This window comes from Lepidochelys kempii, chromosome 14 (assembly GCF_965140265.1).
Source record: "Lepidochelys kempii isolate rLepKem1 chromosome 14, rLepKem1.hap2, whole genome shotgun sequence".
Lineage (NCBI taxonomy): Eukaryota > Metazoa > Chordata > Testudines > Cheloniidae > Lepidochelys > Lepidochelys kempii.
This window is the reverse complement of record NC_133269.1, coordinates 25,876,389-25,894,726: the sequence shown is the minus strand read 5'-3', so window position 1 is coordinate 25,894,726 and position 18,338 is coordinate 25,876,389. Positions and strand designations below refer to the sequence as shown.

Below are 18,338 nucleotides of genomic sequence, written 5' to 3'. Positions count from 1 at the left end.
CTGCCTCTCTGTTTTTGGAGAGTTTTTGCATGGGCTTGTTTTAAGCCATGAGGATACATTTTCAGCCTCATAACTATATACATGAAATTATAACCTATAACCTTACTGTAACATTACTGTAACACTTACTATAAATCACTATAACAACTATGCTCAGTGCATTATGAGCCTTCCAAAGACACCCAACATGACAAACTTTGCATTGGATACCACACAATCATTTTATAAAGATGAACATGGGGGTGTAGGATGTTCCCACAAGGTACAGAGCGTCACAGGGTGGCACTTGGCAGATGAGTCAGAGATGAAGTTCCTGCCCCACAGAGCTCCCGCCCTTTCAGCCCACAGCAGGGGGCATGTTCCCTCCCAGGGACCAGCCAGCTAGACACAGCCTAGAGCAGCTAGGCCTGAGGACAGGGAGGTATCTGCACTTGCTGGTACCTCAGGAGTCTCAGAGATAGGTTGAGCTGCGTGGCCCTAGGGCAGAGCCCTCCCGTCCCTCAAACAGACACAAGGTGCTGGGAGACTGTTTCCTCCCTGGATGTTGGACATGTTCTGCCCCAGGACACACCCTGAGAGCTAGGCTGGGGGCAGTGAGAGAGGCCTGGGGCTCCAGTCTGATGTGTCCGGGGTCCCTATGTGGTCCCAGACACAATGGCCTCTCGCCTGTGTCCCTGAGAGGACAGTTGTGGGAACCAGCTTTTCCCTTTCGGCTGGCGGTGCTGCTCCTCACAGTGCAGTGCGAGCATTCAGCAGCTTGTGGAGATGCAGCGCATGTGGAATGGCTCTAAAAGGTCACTGGCAAGGGGTGGCTTTTGAAGCCCAGTGGGCCCATGTTACCGTGTGCCAGCCAGACTGAAATGTTCCCATTTGCAGGGTTTCTTGTTCCAGTTGGAGGCCCCAGGTATCTAAGCACATCCTACTGTATCATTGTCAGTCTTCAGCAGTCACTGGCTGCGCTCTGCCCAGAACTTCCCTGCAGCCCCACTGCAGACTAGCCTCCGAGAGGTGCCTCCCAAGCTGTGACTAACAGCAGCTCTTCAGTGCTCTGCTCACAGTGAAGGGCATGTCCATTGACTCAAGGAGCAGGAGTCAAGATCCAGGCCTTGCAGAGAGCCAGCAGGAGAACCAGACTCAGAACCAGGGCAGACCTGGGCCTCTTCCCCCAAAGGGGAAGCATCTCTCAGGGGTTGGAGCTGGCGTTAGACATTCAGATGAGCCCTTGAACACTCCCACTGGAGCTGGCATTGTTCTGCAACCAACCAACTCAAAACCCTGCTTCTCACTGATCCCAGCAAAGAGAGTCCATGAAGACCCAGGGCCCTCACTGCCCGGGGTTCTCCATCAGGCCAGGTACCTTCCACACTGACCAAGCCTTGCTCATGGCTGCAGTCCTGCCTCGGGGAACAGCCACTTGAGTTCCTACCTCGTAAGACACTGATTGTGGCCTGGCCGCACGTGGCATGGCGTGCCCTGGTTGGTGTGTCGTGCCCAGAATGCTCTTGCAGCTCCTGGCATCATGGGGCTCTGGCTGCAGGCCCTGGGCCAGGGCACAGGATATTGCCCAGGTGTGTATCAATATTGGGGAAGGAGCTGGAGCACCCTCCATACATTACTGGCTGGATTCTCGGGGTGCAGCACACTCTCTGTTCCCCCAAAGCTGTGCCCAGGCTACAAATGCCTCTTGTAGAGCTGGGGGAGGGGCGATAGCCAATGTAAAATGTTGAATTTTCTAAAACTAACTATAAATGGTAAAAAATCAAAGTCTTGCTTTCTCAGGAGGTTTTCAGGAAAAATAACCCCAGAACCACAACTTCTCCTTTTATTTGGATGAGAAAACATTCTTTTATTTTTACATCATTTGTATCCGTTTTTATCAGAGGGATAAAGTATCTTTTATCTGGCCATAATGCATCAAATTGCAGAGTGACTCATAAAGTGAATCTACACAGATAATGGAGCCGGCATGCAGCATCTCGGCGAGGCCTGGCAGGGGCTGAATGTCACCCACGAGGCACATGGAAATAAATAGTGATCTGCGCTTTCTCAGTGAGCCGGGCTGGCTAACGGAGGAGGTGGCTGGACAATGGGCCTCCTGTGCCATTTGCAGCAGTCAAGGGAGGTTGCCGTACTGCTAGTCACAGGCCAGCAGAATTAACCCTTAGTTCTGTCAGGGGCGTACCAGGGCTCACTGGTCCCCATACAGGCAGGTGTGTCAGTGAGGAGCTGCTAGGGGAGGCCAGACGATGCTCCAGAAGGACGGGTCTGAGATTTGATAGTGTGCCTAGCTTTGCACCCCACCCCCTCTAAAACCTACAGAGACTGGAGGCTTGCTCTCACCCTCAGTAGGTTAGAGCTGAAGCTGAGGGTGAATCAGTCTCCTGAATTGGAAGCGAATTGGACACGGGATAACGGGATTGCTGAAGGATCATGCCCTCAAATAGCAGCATGCACTCAGTGCAAATAGCCTGCTCGTTTGTAACAAAACCAAATCTGCAAGCAGGAGAGAAACAACATTTCACTGCCTGAGACCTACAGCCCAGAGCCCATAGTCTACATTTTACAGTGGTGAAGTTCTGGTCTGGGAGCATTACTTTGGCCCACTGCCTCCAGTGAGCTTAGTATGGCTGTCGTGACTGCTGGGGATCTAAGCTTTCCTGATGAAATGCCCATGGAGGAGTTGATGGGTGGGGAGGCAGAGGGAAAGACAGAGTAGAGGGGGCATGAGCCTCATGGTGGATTGGCCCTCACTGGGTCCTCCCCACTGCAAACCTGGAAGAGGAAACGTCCATAGCATAATAGCGGCCACAGCCTGGGCCAATTGTACAGCTAGGAAGAATACGTATGCACTGCACCACTCACACACCTATCGTCTGTGCTAGCCCTGTTTCTTTAGATCACTGCCCAAAGCCCACAGAACAGGTCCAGGGAAATGTTTAAGAATTTGTGTAACCAGGTCACATGTCCCACTCAAATCCATGAGACGCAGCAAGCCTTTAACCCAGTCCATATAGTCCTACCGACTGCTACAGAGCAAAGGAACCTGACACATATTCCCTGGGTCTCCAGGCTGGATACCACCTCCTTGAGGAATGTAACCATCCAAGCCCTAGCCCAGCATGCATGGCAGATATCCACAGTAACATGTCCATTACTACTCACCCATCCAGCCAAACACCTCCACACACATACAGGGGGAAACAGGCTCTGTAAATCAGGGGTAATGTGAAACCCTGAAGATGTAGTGTGAGTGGAGTTTAATGAGGGTGGCAGCCTAATGCAGAGGGTGATACCCCATCACCCCCACTCCCTCCCTGACACCTGCATGGCGAGTTATTTCTTTTTAAACTGTAGGGAGCGGCCCCTCCCAAAGGCAGGTCCCTCTCCGTGGGGCTGGGGGGTTCCAGCCACTCACCTTCTCATTCCACACTGCCCTGTTTTCCAACAGAAAGTCAGTTTCTCTGAGGCTCCTAGCAAAGGAAAGAGTCAGTAGCCACTGGTTCCAGAAGTGCACGTCCCAAGCTGTCTTGAACCAGCACCTTTTAGGAACTAACTAGTGCACTGACTGCCCCGGGGGCTGCAGGAACCACTCAGGCCACAGGCTGACACTATGGACTCTGAGCTACATCAGGGGCTGACCATGCTGAATAGTTACACTGCAGAGACCTGATGTCTCCCTTACTAACTAACAGAGTAGGAAGTGAGACAATAACCTCCTGGCTTCGAGTTCGAGTCTGGCTGGGCCAAGTGGAAATGGTTTGATTGGTCCCACGAAGAGAGAAATGCGTAAATCTCAGAGGAGTGCCGCATTCCTAGCCCAGACAGCTAGGATCCTCAGCGAGAGGAGTGTAACTGCACTTTTAGAAATTACCCCTTAGACTGCTGGGTGGTGCATGTAATATATGGGGAGCCAGAGATAAGCTATGGAGCTTTCCTAAAGGAACACGGCCACAGTTAATAGAGATGTCTGCCCTCACTCTGATAACCAACATGCTGAGCTCCATGCACATCACAGGTGATAGATCTCCTAGAGAGCCAGGCCGACTCAGCCAAAGGATCCCTCCCTTCCTCTGTCAGAGATAACATGACTCAGCTCAGACATTCCAGCTTTTACCTACAGATTCCACAGCAAGGGCTTTTACTAAGCAGCTCCCTCCCCTCACCCCCTTTCCAGAATTCCTCCAAAGCTATTGGATTAAGATTCAAAGGTGAAAGCGGTGTAGGAAATGCTTTGATATCAACTCGATGGCTGAGCAGAGGAATGTTACAGACTTTTTCCATGGCTGTTTCTTCTCAAGCATGTACACAAGCAGCACTGAATTATGCAACTTTGCCTCACTGCCTGTTAGCGGCTCCAGGCATAGGTAAAGCTGCAGTTATTTAGAAATGCCCCTGTCCTTAATAAAGCTTAGAAACGTGCCCTGGCTCAAGTTGTACAAGTGCTAAGTGCCCAGATTCGAAGTGTTTCTATTGGTTTGCCATTACTGCGTCTTTCGGAGAGTGAGGAAGGGCTACGTGCCATGATGACCAAGTAACACATGGTTCATGGTAAGGGGTGATTTCCATGCAGGTGAGGAAGCCCTTGTGCAGGTGGCAAGGCTGGGCTAGCACCTCAGCCCAACCAGCTAGGAGAGAGTTGAAGACAGCCCTGGGGGAAGGTCGATAACACACACACTGCAACATTATCGAAAATTATGGGTTCACGCAACCTGGGGCTGGGGCTGCCCTTACCCAGTTCCTAGCTCGCCCCTCCCCACAGCCAGCATGCCAGTAACATCCGACTGATCACAGCAGAGCATCAGCACCAAGCTAGTGCCTTCGTCAGCACAGCAGTGAGGTCGAGTGGGACACAGCCGGCAGCAAAAAGGCTGCCTTCTGCAGCGATGGCTGGGACTGGTCAGCGCCATGGCTAGAACAGAGGTTGGGGGCCTACTCACAGCTTCCTCAAGAGTCTGGCATCCAGAGGCTGTTACCGTGCCTGGCTCTAATCTCCATTGTTGACTTTCACCTTTAAAGCCCTATGATTTCGGGCCTGGTTCTAGGAAGGACACAATGCCCCTGCAGATGGGATTATCTGGAGCCCTCGAGCTCAGCTCCCTGGGAAGGATCTGCCATGATCTGTATTGTTGCTTTGCCCGGAGCCCGCCAGGGCTGGTAGGGGGTGATGTACACCCTCCCTGGCCGGCCCACTCCTCCTCAGACCACCCCTTCCTATGTGGATCCCAGGGAGACACTGACGGGGAGGTGGCAGGGCCCTCTCCTATGGTTGGGAGAGACCCATAAGCAGAGGGGGCCTCCATAGATGGACCTTGGAAGAACGACTGAGCCCCTTGCACTCTGCAGGAGCAAGCACATTGCCAGCCCCACAGGGGTCATCATGAGGCAGCTCACAGTCATCACAAGGTTAGCAAATCTCCAGAAGGAACAGGGGCCTCCGCAGCTCCCGTTCAAAGCTGGGGTGTGGGACCCCCTGTAGATTCACATACAGGAAAGCTTATCTGAACAGCCTCTGAGGGTTACACAGGTTTTGCTCTTAGCATTTGGCTGGGACCCTGGCTATGGACTGACACAGAGAGGAGAGCATTGCTAGCTGAAGCACCATGTTCACGTTGGTTTCTGTAGCTCCAAAGCTGCCCCATCCACACACAGACCAGGAGCAGCCATGCAGCTTTTGAGGCCCAGCAGCTGCACCAGCCCACCTACCTCAGCTCTTCTACCCCACCTCAGGCCAAGTAGGATGGCAGGGCAGCACTCATCTCCACCTGCACCCTTGCTCCTGCCCCTCTGCCCTTGCTCCAGCAGGGCATGCCATGGAGGGTGACAGGAAGGCCCCTGTAGTTACCTGAAGTGAGACAGACAATCAGAGCTAGTTCTGGATGGGATAATGCACTTCAGCGACAGGCACACTAGTAAATCACTGACAAACTCTGGGGGTCACATTTGGTAACATATGAAGAGCTGTTGTCTCAGCTGTTTGGACCAGTCAATGTAACTCAGAGCCAGCCCCCGCCCGCCAGGCTCACACAGGAGCAAGCAGAGAAGCCTCTTGGCTTCTGGGCTGAGCTGCTCTGGCTTTTATTTTTAGTTCCTCCTTACCAGTGAGGAGGTGGCTGGCAGCTTCTCCCCTTGATAACCAGCTCAGCTTTAACTGCCCCGACTGCACCAAGGGGCCTGATCAATGAAACCATCAGTGAGGCTGGCAAGCTGGCCATGCATCTCCTCTTCATCCACACACACTTCCCTGAACTCTGCTCCCACCTGAGAATGGAGAGAATTTAGAAATCCCTCTTCATGTGCTTTGTGAACTGGGAGCATGGACATTGGAAACAGCTGGTCAGATTCACTTTGGTTGCTGGTCAGTTTCACTTTTAGCATCTTATGACTCAGTAAAAGCTGCAGCTTTTGAGTTGCAAATATGGCAGGGGAGTGTTGAAACCCACCCAGAAATCAGGGCTTATTTCAGTCTTAAAGAAAAGCATCCTGAAAACAGGCAACCATATTGGGATTTAAACCCTATTCCACTCTTGGGGGGGGGCTCCCCTGCTGGCAGAACCCCTTGTATGCAAGGAACAGTCCTGGGCTAGAGACTGCTGGGTATCTTTGCCAAACTGCAAGTGTTGTGGTCCCAAATCAGTGCTGGGTCAGGACTGCCTCTCTCAGTGGATCCAGGGATGCACAGATCTGGATCCTGGGCTTATCCCTGCACCCGCAAAGTTTAGATCCATGCATCTATGAGCCTAGGTACCCCGCATTCACGCTACACACTTCTGCAATGATGCTTATACAAACTATGCCTTGTGAGGTATCATTTGAAAACTAACAACACACAGGACAATAATACCATTGTATTAAAACATATGTAACAATGTTATATGTAAAGTTGTGAATTCTGTCTGTGTGATATTACTAGAACATGTTTAAAATCAAATGGCCTAGTACAGATGAAAGTAATAAACCAGTTTGACTTAGACAAGGAATGTGGGTTTACCTCTATTTACAGATTAGCACTAAACAAAGCTATCAAGCAAAACCAGTGGGGGTTATTTTGAGATTGCACTTGAAAGACAGAGAATTAACCTGGCTCCCGCACCCCAGAGGGACACAGGAAACTGAATTCCCAGAAGGCCTTCTTGACTTTTAGGACAAAGACAATTCCTTTGGGAATATAAGGGACAGAGAGAGACTCCATTTTAATCTACACCTGAGGAGACAAAGAAACAAAGCACGTTGTGCTCTGTGTGTTGGGTCCTGGCCAGAGTGTCTGGTCAGGCAGGCTGGACAAAGAACGGTTGGGAAGAAAACCACCTTGAGCAAAGTCTGTACGTTGTTAAATTAGGTCTTAAACAAAAGTAAAATATGCTTTCTAATGGCTGTTTGTAATCTGTTCAGTCCCTTCTACCCAGTATCACTTAACCCATGCGCTTCTTTTAACAAACTGGTTTTACTTTTAATCTAAAGCAACTAGGTGCTGTATCTGAATTGAAGTCATTGTTAACTCCCGTTAAAGTGACAAGCTGTACTTGTCTCTTTAAAGGCTCAGTGAACCTCATTATTTCACTGCATTTTCAAGGAGCTGGCTGGACACTTCAGCATAGATGGTTTGGGGGAAATTCAGGACTGGGGATATGTTGGGGTCTCACTGCAAGCAGTGACCCAGGCTGGTGGAGAGCAGGGTGGGGCTGTTGTGTGGTAGGCAGGCTGCTGGGGTCAGAGCACAGAACCAGGGCCACATAGCACACAGACATTTAGGGAACAACGTGCTTGTCTTCCAGCTGTTGGTGTCCAGCTGTGAGCCCCAGCAGCAGAGCATTTAAGATGCCCAGGGCTACAGGGCAGGCAGAGACACAACCTCTCACTGGGCTGAATGAAAAAATATTACCATCAATACTAATAGCAATTTACAGATAGACAAAGTAAGAAAAATGCTGCTTGAGCACTTATGACAGTTGGATTTAAGGATATTTATGTTGTATTTTTGACGTGATGTTGACAATTTGCATTTTACCAGTTCTAAAGCATTAACTTTTTCAATCTTAGTATCTCATGTCATTTAATAATTATTAACTGACCCAATATTTTCTGACCTCCCCATAATTTCCCACAGCTGTAAAAATTTAAATAATTAAAAACGGAAAAAATCCTTCAACTCATAATGTGCAACTGTGAAAATGTGAATAGATAAAAATAGAAAAATTGTTTAAAATAAACTGATATTGTAGATTCATAGATTCCAAGGCCAGAAGGGACCATTGTGATCATCTAATCTGACCTGTATAGCACAGGATATAGAATTTCCCCAAAACAATTAATAGAGCAGATCTTTTAGTAACAGCCAATCTTGAATTCAAAATTGTTACTAATGGAGAATCCACCACAACTCTTGGTAAATTGTTCTAATACTCTCAGTGTTAAAATGTGTGCCTTATTTCCAGTCTGAATTCGTCTAGCTTCAATTTCCAACCACTGGATCATTTTATACCTTTCTCTGTTAGATTAAAGACCCCATTATTAAATGTTTCTTCCCCAGTAGGTACATACAGACTGTAATCACATCACTCCTTAATCTTCAATTTGTTAAACTAAATAGATTGAGCACCTTGAGTCTATCACTATATGGCAGGTTTTCAAACCCTTTAATCATTCTCATGGTTCTTCTCTGAAACCCATGGCAATTTATCAACTTCCTTCTTGAACTGTGGGCACCAGAACTGGACACAGAATTCCAGGAGCAGTTGCACCAGTGCCAAATGCAGAGGTAAAATGACTTCTCTACTCCTATTTGAGATTCTCCTGTTTATGCATCCCACAATCGCACTAGCTCTTTTGGCCACAGTGTCACATGAGGAGCTCATGTTCAGCTGATTATCCACCACAACCCCAAAACCTTTCTCAGAGTCACTGCTTCCCAGGATAGAGTCCCCCTTCCTGTAAGTATGGCCCACATTCTTTATTCCTGTATGTATATATTTAGATGAAGCCATATTAAAATATGTATTGTTTGCTTAAGCCTAATTTACCAAGCAATCCAGATCACTCTGAATCAATGATCTGTCCTCTTTGTTATTTACCACTCCTCCAATTTTGATATCATCTGTAAACGTTACCAGTGGTGATTTTATGGTTTCTGTCAGGTCACTAATAAAAAATGTTAAACAGCATAGGGCCAGGAACTGATCTCTTTGGGTCTCCACTTGAAACAGCCTCTCAATGATGATTCTCCATTTACAGTTACATTTTAGATCTATCAGTTAGCCAGTTTTTAATCAATTTAATGTGTGCCATGTTAATTGGGATGCACTGGGGATACGATTCACCACAGTGATACAGTGTCTAGTGTGCTGCTGAAAATATATACACTGTGTAAACTCCCACTAGTACAAAGAGCCTAAGAGCTTAGCTGATGAACGTCTGCAGGGGCTGTCCTTCTGCAAGATGGTAGGTCAAGGGTTTGTGCCTCCACAGCATGGAATGAAACATAAGGGAACAATGCCTACATTGAAAACTGAAATGCTGGCCAGTAGTCTTGGCTATGAGTAGCCTCACGAATGTGCTCGTTGGTCAGCTGGAAGGCAAATTGCAGAAACCATTGTGCAATGCTCAGCCAAGATGACAGCAAAGCACACAACATTGCCAAGGAACTGTTCTGGGCATAAAGGGTTGGTGAATAAAGAGCAGGTAAAGAGCCCCTGATAACAAACTTGCTGTCAAGTGTGCCTACCAAGAGCAAAGAGCTGCAGGAGGAAAGAGGAGTTTGACGTTAAGAACTACCCATTGACAAACCAAAATTTGACAAGCTCCGATGAAGACCAAAAACTGACTCAGTCTTACAACAGCTTCAGAGAAAAGGATCGTTGGCTGGCTGGGCAACAGAAAAAGTCCAGGTATCTTCAAGCCTAACAATTAAGTGGGACTACTGAGATGCAATTCTACGTGAAGGCAATTGTTTGTACCATATGACCATGTGGGATGTGTTCCGCAATGCTACACGTAATGCACCATGTCCATCTGCACACTGAAAAGTGAAAAACACATGTACCCAAGATACTCTATTCTGGTCAGACATAAAGGGGAAGAATCCAAGGGTGAAATCATGAACAAACATAGAACTACTGTAGCCAAAGAACCACTGAAACTGCATGAGATTCCTGATGGTCCTCAGCTCAAAACTATTGGAATTAAATGGGAAAGATTATCTGTGAGGCAAGGACAACTACTCAGCTTTGTTTTTAAATGGAGCTGTTGAATGATGCATGAAGTAGCAATGGAATAACACACTGTAAATCAGAGCTTGCTGGACATGGGATTCCAGATGAGTTAATAAGAGATAATGGTCCATGTACAGGCGTGGCTCATTTTGGCACATTGTGAGATATTAATTCAAGGCCTCATTATGCACAGACAAATGAGGTAGCAGAAAAGACAGGACCAATAGCACAGGATGTGATTAATGGTCAAGCCACACTGAAAACTTCTAATAGTTCCCAATACACCTTGCAATTCTTTGCTGGAGTCTCTGGTTTTTGGGCCATCTAGCAGAACAAAAACCTCAGTCCCAACATTAAAGCTTCTTGAGACAAAGACAACTAAAGGAAAAACTAAACTCCAAGAAACTGGAGTAGAAAGCAAACTCTGGTGAGAGTGCAAACTGCAAGAGGTGAGAAGGTCAGACTGGCAAGGGGGCCCTGTCAAGGTTCCTCCCCCACTCTGAACTCTAGGGTACAGATGTGGGGACCTGCATGAAAAACCTCCTAAGCTTATCTTTACCAGCTTAGGTCAAAACTTCCCCAAGGTACAAAATATTCCACCCGTTGTCCTTGGATTGGCCGCTACCACCACCAAACTAATACTGGTTACTGGGGAAGAGCTGTTTGGACGCGTCTTTCCCTCCAAAATACTTCCCAAAACCTTGCACCCCACTTCCTGGACAAGGTTTGGTAAAAAGCCTCACCAATTTGCCTAGGTGACTACAGACCCAGACCCTTGGATCTTAAGAACAATGAACAATCCTCCCAAGACTTGCACCCCCCCTTTCCTGGGAAATGTTGGATAAAAAGCCTCACCAATTTGCATAGGTGACCACAGACCCAGACCCTTGGATCTGAGAACAATGAAAAAGCATTCAGTTTCTTACAAGAAGATTTTTAATAAAAATAGAAGTAAATAGAAATAAAGAAATCCCCCCCTGTAAAATCAGGATGGTAGATATCTTACAGGGTAATTAGATTCAAAAACATAGAGAACCCCTCTAGGCAAAACCTTAAGTTACAAAAAAGATACACAGACAGAAATAGTTATTCTATTCAGCACAATTATTTTCTCAGCCATTTAAAGAAATCATAATCTAACACATACCTAGCTAGATTACTTACTAAAAGTTCTAAGACTCCATTCCTGGTCTATCCCCGGCAGAAAACCAGCATATAGACAGACACACAGACCCTTTGTTTCTCTCCCTCCTCCCAGCTTTTGAAAGTATCTTGTCTCCTCATTGGTCATTTTGGTCAGGTGCCAGCGAGGTTACCTTTAGCTTCTTAACCCTTTACAGGTGAGAGGAGCTTTCCCCTGGCCAGGAGGGATTTCAAAGGGGTTTACCCTTCCCTTTATATTTATGACAGGCCCAAAGGTGAATGTCACTTTCAGAACCTCCCCAATGGCCTGTCCTACAAGAGGGATAGGAAACATCTACCAAGGCCAAGAAGGGCTGGAGCCCATCTGGTCATGACAGCCCTCTTCCAAATTTCTGCCCTGCATGTGGGAAACTCTCTCTGATTGGTTGCCTCCCCCACTTCTCCACCTCCTAGGCAAGAGCAGCCAATCAGAGCTGCTGCAGTAGGGAGGCAGAACTCCAGCCTCTCCCCTCAGGAATTGAGAGGAGCTTTTGGGCAGTGAAGATGGGGAGGGAGGAGCAGCTTAAGTGGCTCCACTCCCTCTTCCCCCCTCCCTGCTTCCCCTGCCCCACAGTGCCCTGCAATTGTGACAGGTCCAGTGTAGAGCTCCCCACACCGCACACACAGAAGAGCCAGCCCCAGTCTGGCTGTAGTGAGGAAGCAGAGGGGGAAGAGACTAGCCAGACCTTTAATAAATGTGAATAATGCCAAGTGAGCAAAAATGGAGAATCCCTTGACTGGAGGATGAAAGGCTAATATGGCCAGGTGTATCTTCACCAAACTGATGGATAATCTAGGTATCTAGCAGGTAATCTAGGATGTGGGAAAGGGGAACCAATTCAGGCCGAAGGTAGTGATGACTGCACCAATGGGCAAATCTCTTCCATTTCGACAAGTCAGTAGTGCGGGTTGATGGTTTTCTACTGTTTAATAACACCTGCTGTGCCCCCATAAAGCAGGAAGCCTCTATTCCCAAGAACTATCCAGGAGCCAGGTCCAAAGGCATAGAACCACCAGGTTGGGGTGAAGTGTGTGACTCTCACCCTGAGGCAGGAGATGAGGACTGTCGGGAGCTTGATCGATAGTTCGACACAGAGGTGAAACAGGTTCGGGTACCAAGCTCATCTTGGACAGTTGAGTATTATGAGGATAACTCTGGTCCTTGTCCTGCCTGATCTTGTTCAGCGCCCTTAGAATTAGGGGTGTAGGGGAAAGGCGTAGAACAGATTCTTCTTCCATGGTAGAAGGACAGCGCCCCCGAGGGAGCAGTAACCCAGACCTCCCTTGGACAGAAGAAAGGGCACTTCCTGTTCTCCGAGGTGGCAGGTAGTGTTCCATGGCTAACAGTCTGAGCTTTATCTCCCTGTTCTCCCTTGCCCTGGACTTAAGGGATGAGCAGAAGAAACATGTCTGGGAGACATAAGACTACCCCAGGCAAAAGACGCACTCGGAGTGCCTGTCAATTACCAGCGCAGCCTCCTGGCAAGAGATGAGTGTTTGAAGCCTAGTGAGGCAGGCCCGACCCACTAGGAGAAAACAAAGTCTCCCAGAGGGGAAAAGAGAGGGGAAAACAGTCCTCTCACCTAAAACTAAATAACTGTACTAAACTACAGCTATGAGCTACCTAACTGCCATCCAAACAGAAGGCCAAATAGGCTCTAGGTTGACACACTAGGGTTCCGGCTCAGGCCGAGCTGGTAGAGAAGGCCCTGAGGGCAGTTTGCCCACGCACCCCAAAAAACCTCGGTGTCTGCTAGGGTTGCCAACTGTCTAATCACACAAACCCAAACACCCTTGCCCCGCCCTGCCCCTGCCCCAAAGCCATGCCCCTACCATGCCCCTTCTCCAAGGCCCCACCCTGCTCACTCCATCCCCCCTCCCTCAGTTGCTTGCTCTCCCCCATCTTCACTCACTTTCACCAGGCTGGGGCAGGGGGTTGGCGTTCGAGAGGGCTCTGGGTGCAGGCTCTGGCCTGGGGCTAGAGATTTGGAGTGTTGGGAGAGGGTTCCGGGCTGAGCCTGGGGTAGGGGGTTGAGGTGCAGGAGAGGCTGTAGGGTGCAAGCTCTGGGATGGAGTTTGGGTGCTGGAGGGGTCTCAGGACTATGGCAGGGGATTGGGGTGTAGGAGGGGGTGAGGAGTGTGGGCTCTGGGAGGTAGTTTGGGTGCAGGATGGGGGCTCCGGGCTGGGGCAGGTGGTTGGGCTGCAGGAGGGGGTGCGGGTTCAGGGAGGGAGTTTGGGTGCTGGAGGGGGCTCAGAGCTGGGGCAGGGGGTTAGGATGAGGTAGTGGCTGAGGTGTGCGGGCTCGGGCCAGGCAGTGATTACGTTGGGCAGCTCCCGGTCAGCGGCACAGCGGGGCTAAAGGAGGCTCCCTGCCTCCCCTGGCCCACTCCTAGAAGCAGCTGGCACATCCCTGCAGCCCCTGGGTGGGGTGGTGGTGGTGTCAGGGAACTCCGCACGCTGCCCCTGCCTGCAGGCACCACCCCCGCAGCTCCCATTGGCCACAGTTCCTGGCCAATGGGAGCTGTGGAGTTGGTGCTCAGGGCAGGGGCAGCACATGGAACTTCCCACCCTCCACATTTGGGGGAATGTGTAAGGGAATGGAGGGGGTGCAGGAGAGAGGGGTATATGGGGGAATGTGTATGGGGAATGTAGCAGTGCAGGAGGGAGAGCAATTTGGGATGTACCTGCTGGGGAATATGGGGAAGATGCTGTGAGGATTTCATAGATTCCAAGACCAGAAGGGACCATTGTGATCATCTAGTCTTAACTCCTGTATAACACGGGCCAGGGAACTGCCCCAAAATAATTCCCAGAGCAGATCTTTTAGAAAATCATACCAGCTTGATTTAAAATGCTGTCAGTGATGGAGAATCCACCACAACACTTGGTAAATTGTTCCAATGGTTAATTACTGTCACTGTTACTACTTTTCTCTTTATTTCCATTCTGAATTTGTCTAGCTTCAACCTCCAGCCATTTGGAGAACAGGAGAGAGAAGGAAGCTGCAGTACACATGTCAGCTGTTTTGCACTGCTCTGGCAAAACAAAGAGATGTAAATCCAGTTTAACTGGCTACTTTGTACTGCTCCCTAGTGGGGTAAAGCAGCCAGGTGAACCAGGAAATCCATAAATCAGGGATTCTCAAACCATGGGTTGGGACCCCTCAGGGGGTCACAAGGTTATTACATGGGGGTCGCGAGCTGTCAGCCTCCACCCCAAACCCCGGTTTGCCTCCAGCATTTATAATGGTGTTAATTATATTAAAATGTTTTTTTAGCGTATGGAGGGGTTGCACTCAGAGGCTTGCTATGTGAAAGGGGTCACCAGTACAAAAGTTTAAGAGCCACTGCCATAAACGGCAAAATAAAGAAGAGATTTACTGTTGATGTTTCATATCTCTAAACTGTTAGAGATACGCCACAGTGCCATTCTCTTTGTGTCTTGGGAACATTCTCGTTCAGTTTCTTGATTACGGGTCATGTATTTGTGTTTTAAATAAAAAAAAGAGAAAATTTCAAGACAAAACCACTTTAAAATGTAATTAAGGCTGAGAGTGCATTTAGTATTTTAGGGAACACTGCATTACAGGGATGTTGTAATTCACCCAAAATCAAACATTTAAAACCACAGAATTGACAGTTATCGTTATACTTAAATAAAATACAAACATGTTAAGATCTGGAAATGCAGAGTTGAGGCACAGAAAGAACCTTAACTCTGGTCTCTAAACAGGCTCTTCAAACATTCCAGTTAATTAAAACTCACTGAAACTTTGTGCAAAGGCAACATTTGAAAGATTAATGGTATCTTCCCACCCAGTCTTGATAACTAGAAGTGTCTCCTTGAGCAGAAAGAAACCTTAATTCAGCCCTACAGTGAGACTGTGCAAAAATCCTACCATTACGATTTAGGCATTTTAGTTCTGGACCCAGATTATATTAAACTGAATTTTAAAGACATTGAATTTTTTCATTGTCTTTCTCCTCATGGGGCCACTACATGGCAAAGTTAAAATTGGGGGTGAGAATGGCCATTTTTGTTGCATTTCCAATCCAGCCAATACAATGTAGCACTGGAAACCTCCTCAGCTGCTGATTTTGGATTTCAGTCCCAGTTTCCTAAAAACATCAGATGCATTTTGTGATGTCCTGTGCCACAAACCACCTAGGGGAGGAATCCTAGGCTTTTCAACTGAAATGCCAAAACAAAATGACACTTTAAATCAGAAGAAAATGAACACTTTGTTTGACAGCCCCTAAAGGGTCTCATAATTTCTTACCAGAACTGGCATTTCCCTGTGAAAAGTTTCAGTGTCAATGAAACTGTTTTTAGCAGGCAAACTTCCTGAACACAAAGCTTGGACCAGGTAACAGAGAATCCAGGGAGCAAAGCACCATAATCTGAGGGGCAAAGCAGAGTTTGAATCCTGCTGCTCCAAGGTGGTGGTGCAGTGCCATATTGCCATTGGCTGTGTGCTCAGTGCTGGCATGGTGAGGAGCCTGACCATCTAGGATCCAAAATCCTACTAGTTTTTGTATGTTGTGGAGGAATGAACTCCTCCTGACTGTTGTTCTGTTAATCACAGGCTGGCAATGGAAAGTAACCCAGGCCTGACAGCCGCCTGGCATGTGAAGAGGCTCCACGACCTTGGAATACCATGAGCCCTGCTCTCCCCGGTGCAGAGGATCAGCATGAGGCTCATGCCTCATTTGAGTGGTCAGTGCATCAATGCAATGGTGCTGAGGCTGTGTGCTGACCCTCACGCAGCGTGAATTTCACCTCACTCAGGCACTGGGCACAGTACAGTCTTGAACTCTTATAATTCCACCTGCCCTGCAGCAATACAACTGAGCTTCTGTAACAGGACACTCTGAAGGGCAGCTGGAATATATTACTCCAAGGTGCCCTATTCTTACTCTTTGGATACAGGTAACCGATGGCTCTACCATGGACTAGCTGGGCTCCAGGACGATTACTCACAAAGAAGTGACCATTTCTAGTTCCTGCCCAGCTGGAATCAAGGTTTTTTAATAGAACTTTCTCTGACCATAGAGCTTCTGATCAGAGACTCATAGAACCATAGGGATCACAAGGGTCATCTAGTCTAAGCCAAGATGCATGGGTGGGAAGTAGGTTCAGGTGGGTTCTTGTGTAATTAAACCTTTCTAATATCAGGCTTCCTGTAGGTGCCAGGCACTTCCCTAGGGTAACTGAGCTTGTTCACTGAAGAAATATTATTAGCCGTTATACCAGGGATTCCAGTGCTATTGTAATAAGAACATAAGAACAGAAGAACTGCCATTCTGGGTCAGAGCAAAGGTCCATCTAGCCCAGTATCCGGTTTTCCGACAGTGGCCAATGCCAGGTGCCGCAGAGGGAATGAACAGAACAGGTAATCACCAAGTGATCCATCCCCTGTCGCCCATTCCCAGCTTCTGGCAATGCATGAAATGAATTTGTTTTTGAGATAAGCACTAGTCCTATATTCCCAAGCAGACAGATGCTGGAGGGGAAGGCCTGTGGCTGTCTATTTCCATGGAGTAGCCCAGGCTCAAATGCAGTGCTAGTGGGATGCTGAGCCTTTCCCATTGACAGCCCTTCCCATTCGTAAGTGCACAGACTTGGTTTTTATAGGTCTTTGCCAAAAGTTTTAAGACAAATATATTAGATCCACATATATAGCATGTACTTGCTTGGAAACAAATGTTTTCCTTGTAGATGCAGGGCATCGTGGGTATTCCATCTCAGCATGACTTAATGAGGTGTAAGACATGGAGCTTAACTTATCTCCCATGACATCACAAGGCATGGCAGCGCACCCGCTTAGAATCTCTCTCTCTACACACAGGGTACATATTCTGCTTAGAAATGTCTAGCCCTGTAAATGCCAGAATCTTCCTGCAAGGAACTAAAAACATTTATTCTGGAAGAGTCTAGAGGCTAATGGCTAAAGGCAATAAATACAGCTTTAATTTCATAGTTAATACCATGCCCAGGGTAAAATGTTCATTTTTAATATTGCTGCCTCTGATCTGACATTACCAACAAGATGCAGCAGCACAATATCTGAGTCATTTCACGGGAGATAATGGTATTTTCTTGAGTTCAGACTGGAGGAGCGCTGGCCACATTAATCAGGCTTGAGAAAGCGATGCCAGAGAGTCTGCCAGAGTCTGTCTGGCCTGCACAGAGCGTGTGTGGTTACGTGACTGAAGAGTGCTGGGAGAGGAGGAGAGAAAGAAACACCCCAAATGCAGCAATGGGCATCTCCCTGGAGGAGCCAGCACACTGGTATCTCCCAAGTCCTGGCCATTGCCCAGGGTCAGTCAACAGGCTCCCAAGTTCAGAGGAGCAGGAAGCCAGGAAAGGCCAAGTCCATCCAGATCTGCCTGTCATAGTCATGCTGCTCCATAGCAGCTCCCATCCCAAAGTGCAACACAGCCCCTCTGAGCACCGGACCTAGCTGCCCAGAACATGAGGTTCTGTGGAGTCCCAACAGCAAACAGGAACTCGTTCCAGCATCTAACAAGAAGATCAAATCAGCTAAGGTGGTTAATCCTGAGCCTGGCCTCACAGCCATATGGGCCCCCAAAACTGAATGCTTTCACTGGCAGCTTGGAGGATGCAGTCCTGTGAGAACTAATAAAATGAATAAGCCAGTCATGCCTTGCTCCTGCCAGGTAGCTAAATGCTACTGGGGTAGCCTATGTACAAACAGCCACGCATTTCTCCAGCTCAGCCCTGCAATCAGCAGGTCTCGGGTGAAGTTCTGTGCTCACCTTTGGACTCAGGTTTCAACATCAAATGGTAGAGAATTCAGAATAGGACAACAAAAGAATCCAACGGTGGGAAACACCCCCCAAGATGAGCAGCATCCCTTAAAGGACAGAGAGAAGGGGGAAGAGATGTCACTGGGAGCTTTTGTGACCCTGGAAGCAATCGCATCTTCT

At 48.2% G+C, this 18,338-nt stretch overlaps 1 protein-coding gene across 1 annotated transcript in view; it reads right to left on the bottom strand.

The window, feature by feature from the left end:
• Nucleotides 1-18,338, bottom strand: part of MYOCD (myocardin) — a 471,189-nt gene that overhangs the window by 428,373 nt on the left and 24,478 nt on the right. The window contains exon 2 of the mRNA XM_073310471.1: nt 5,704-5,842. The gene's annotated coding sequence lies outside the window, so the exon portion shown is untranslated. The remainder of the gene's footprint in view (nt 1-5,703; nt 5,843-18,338) is intronic.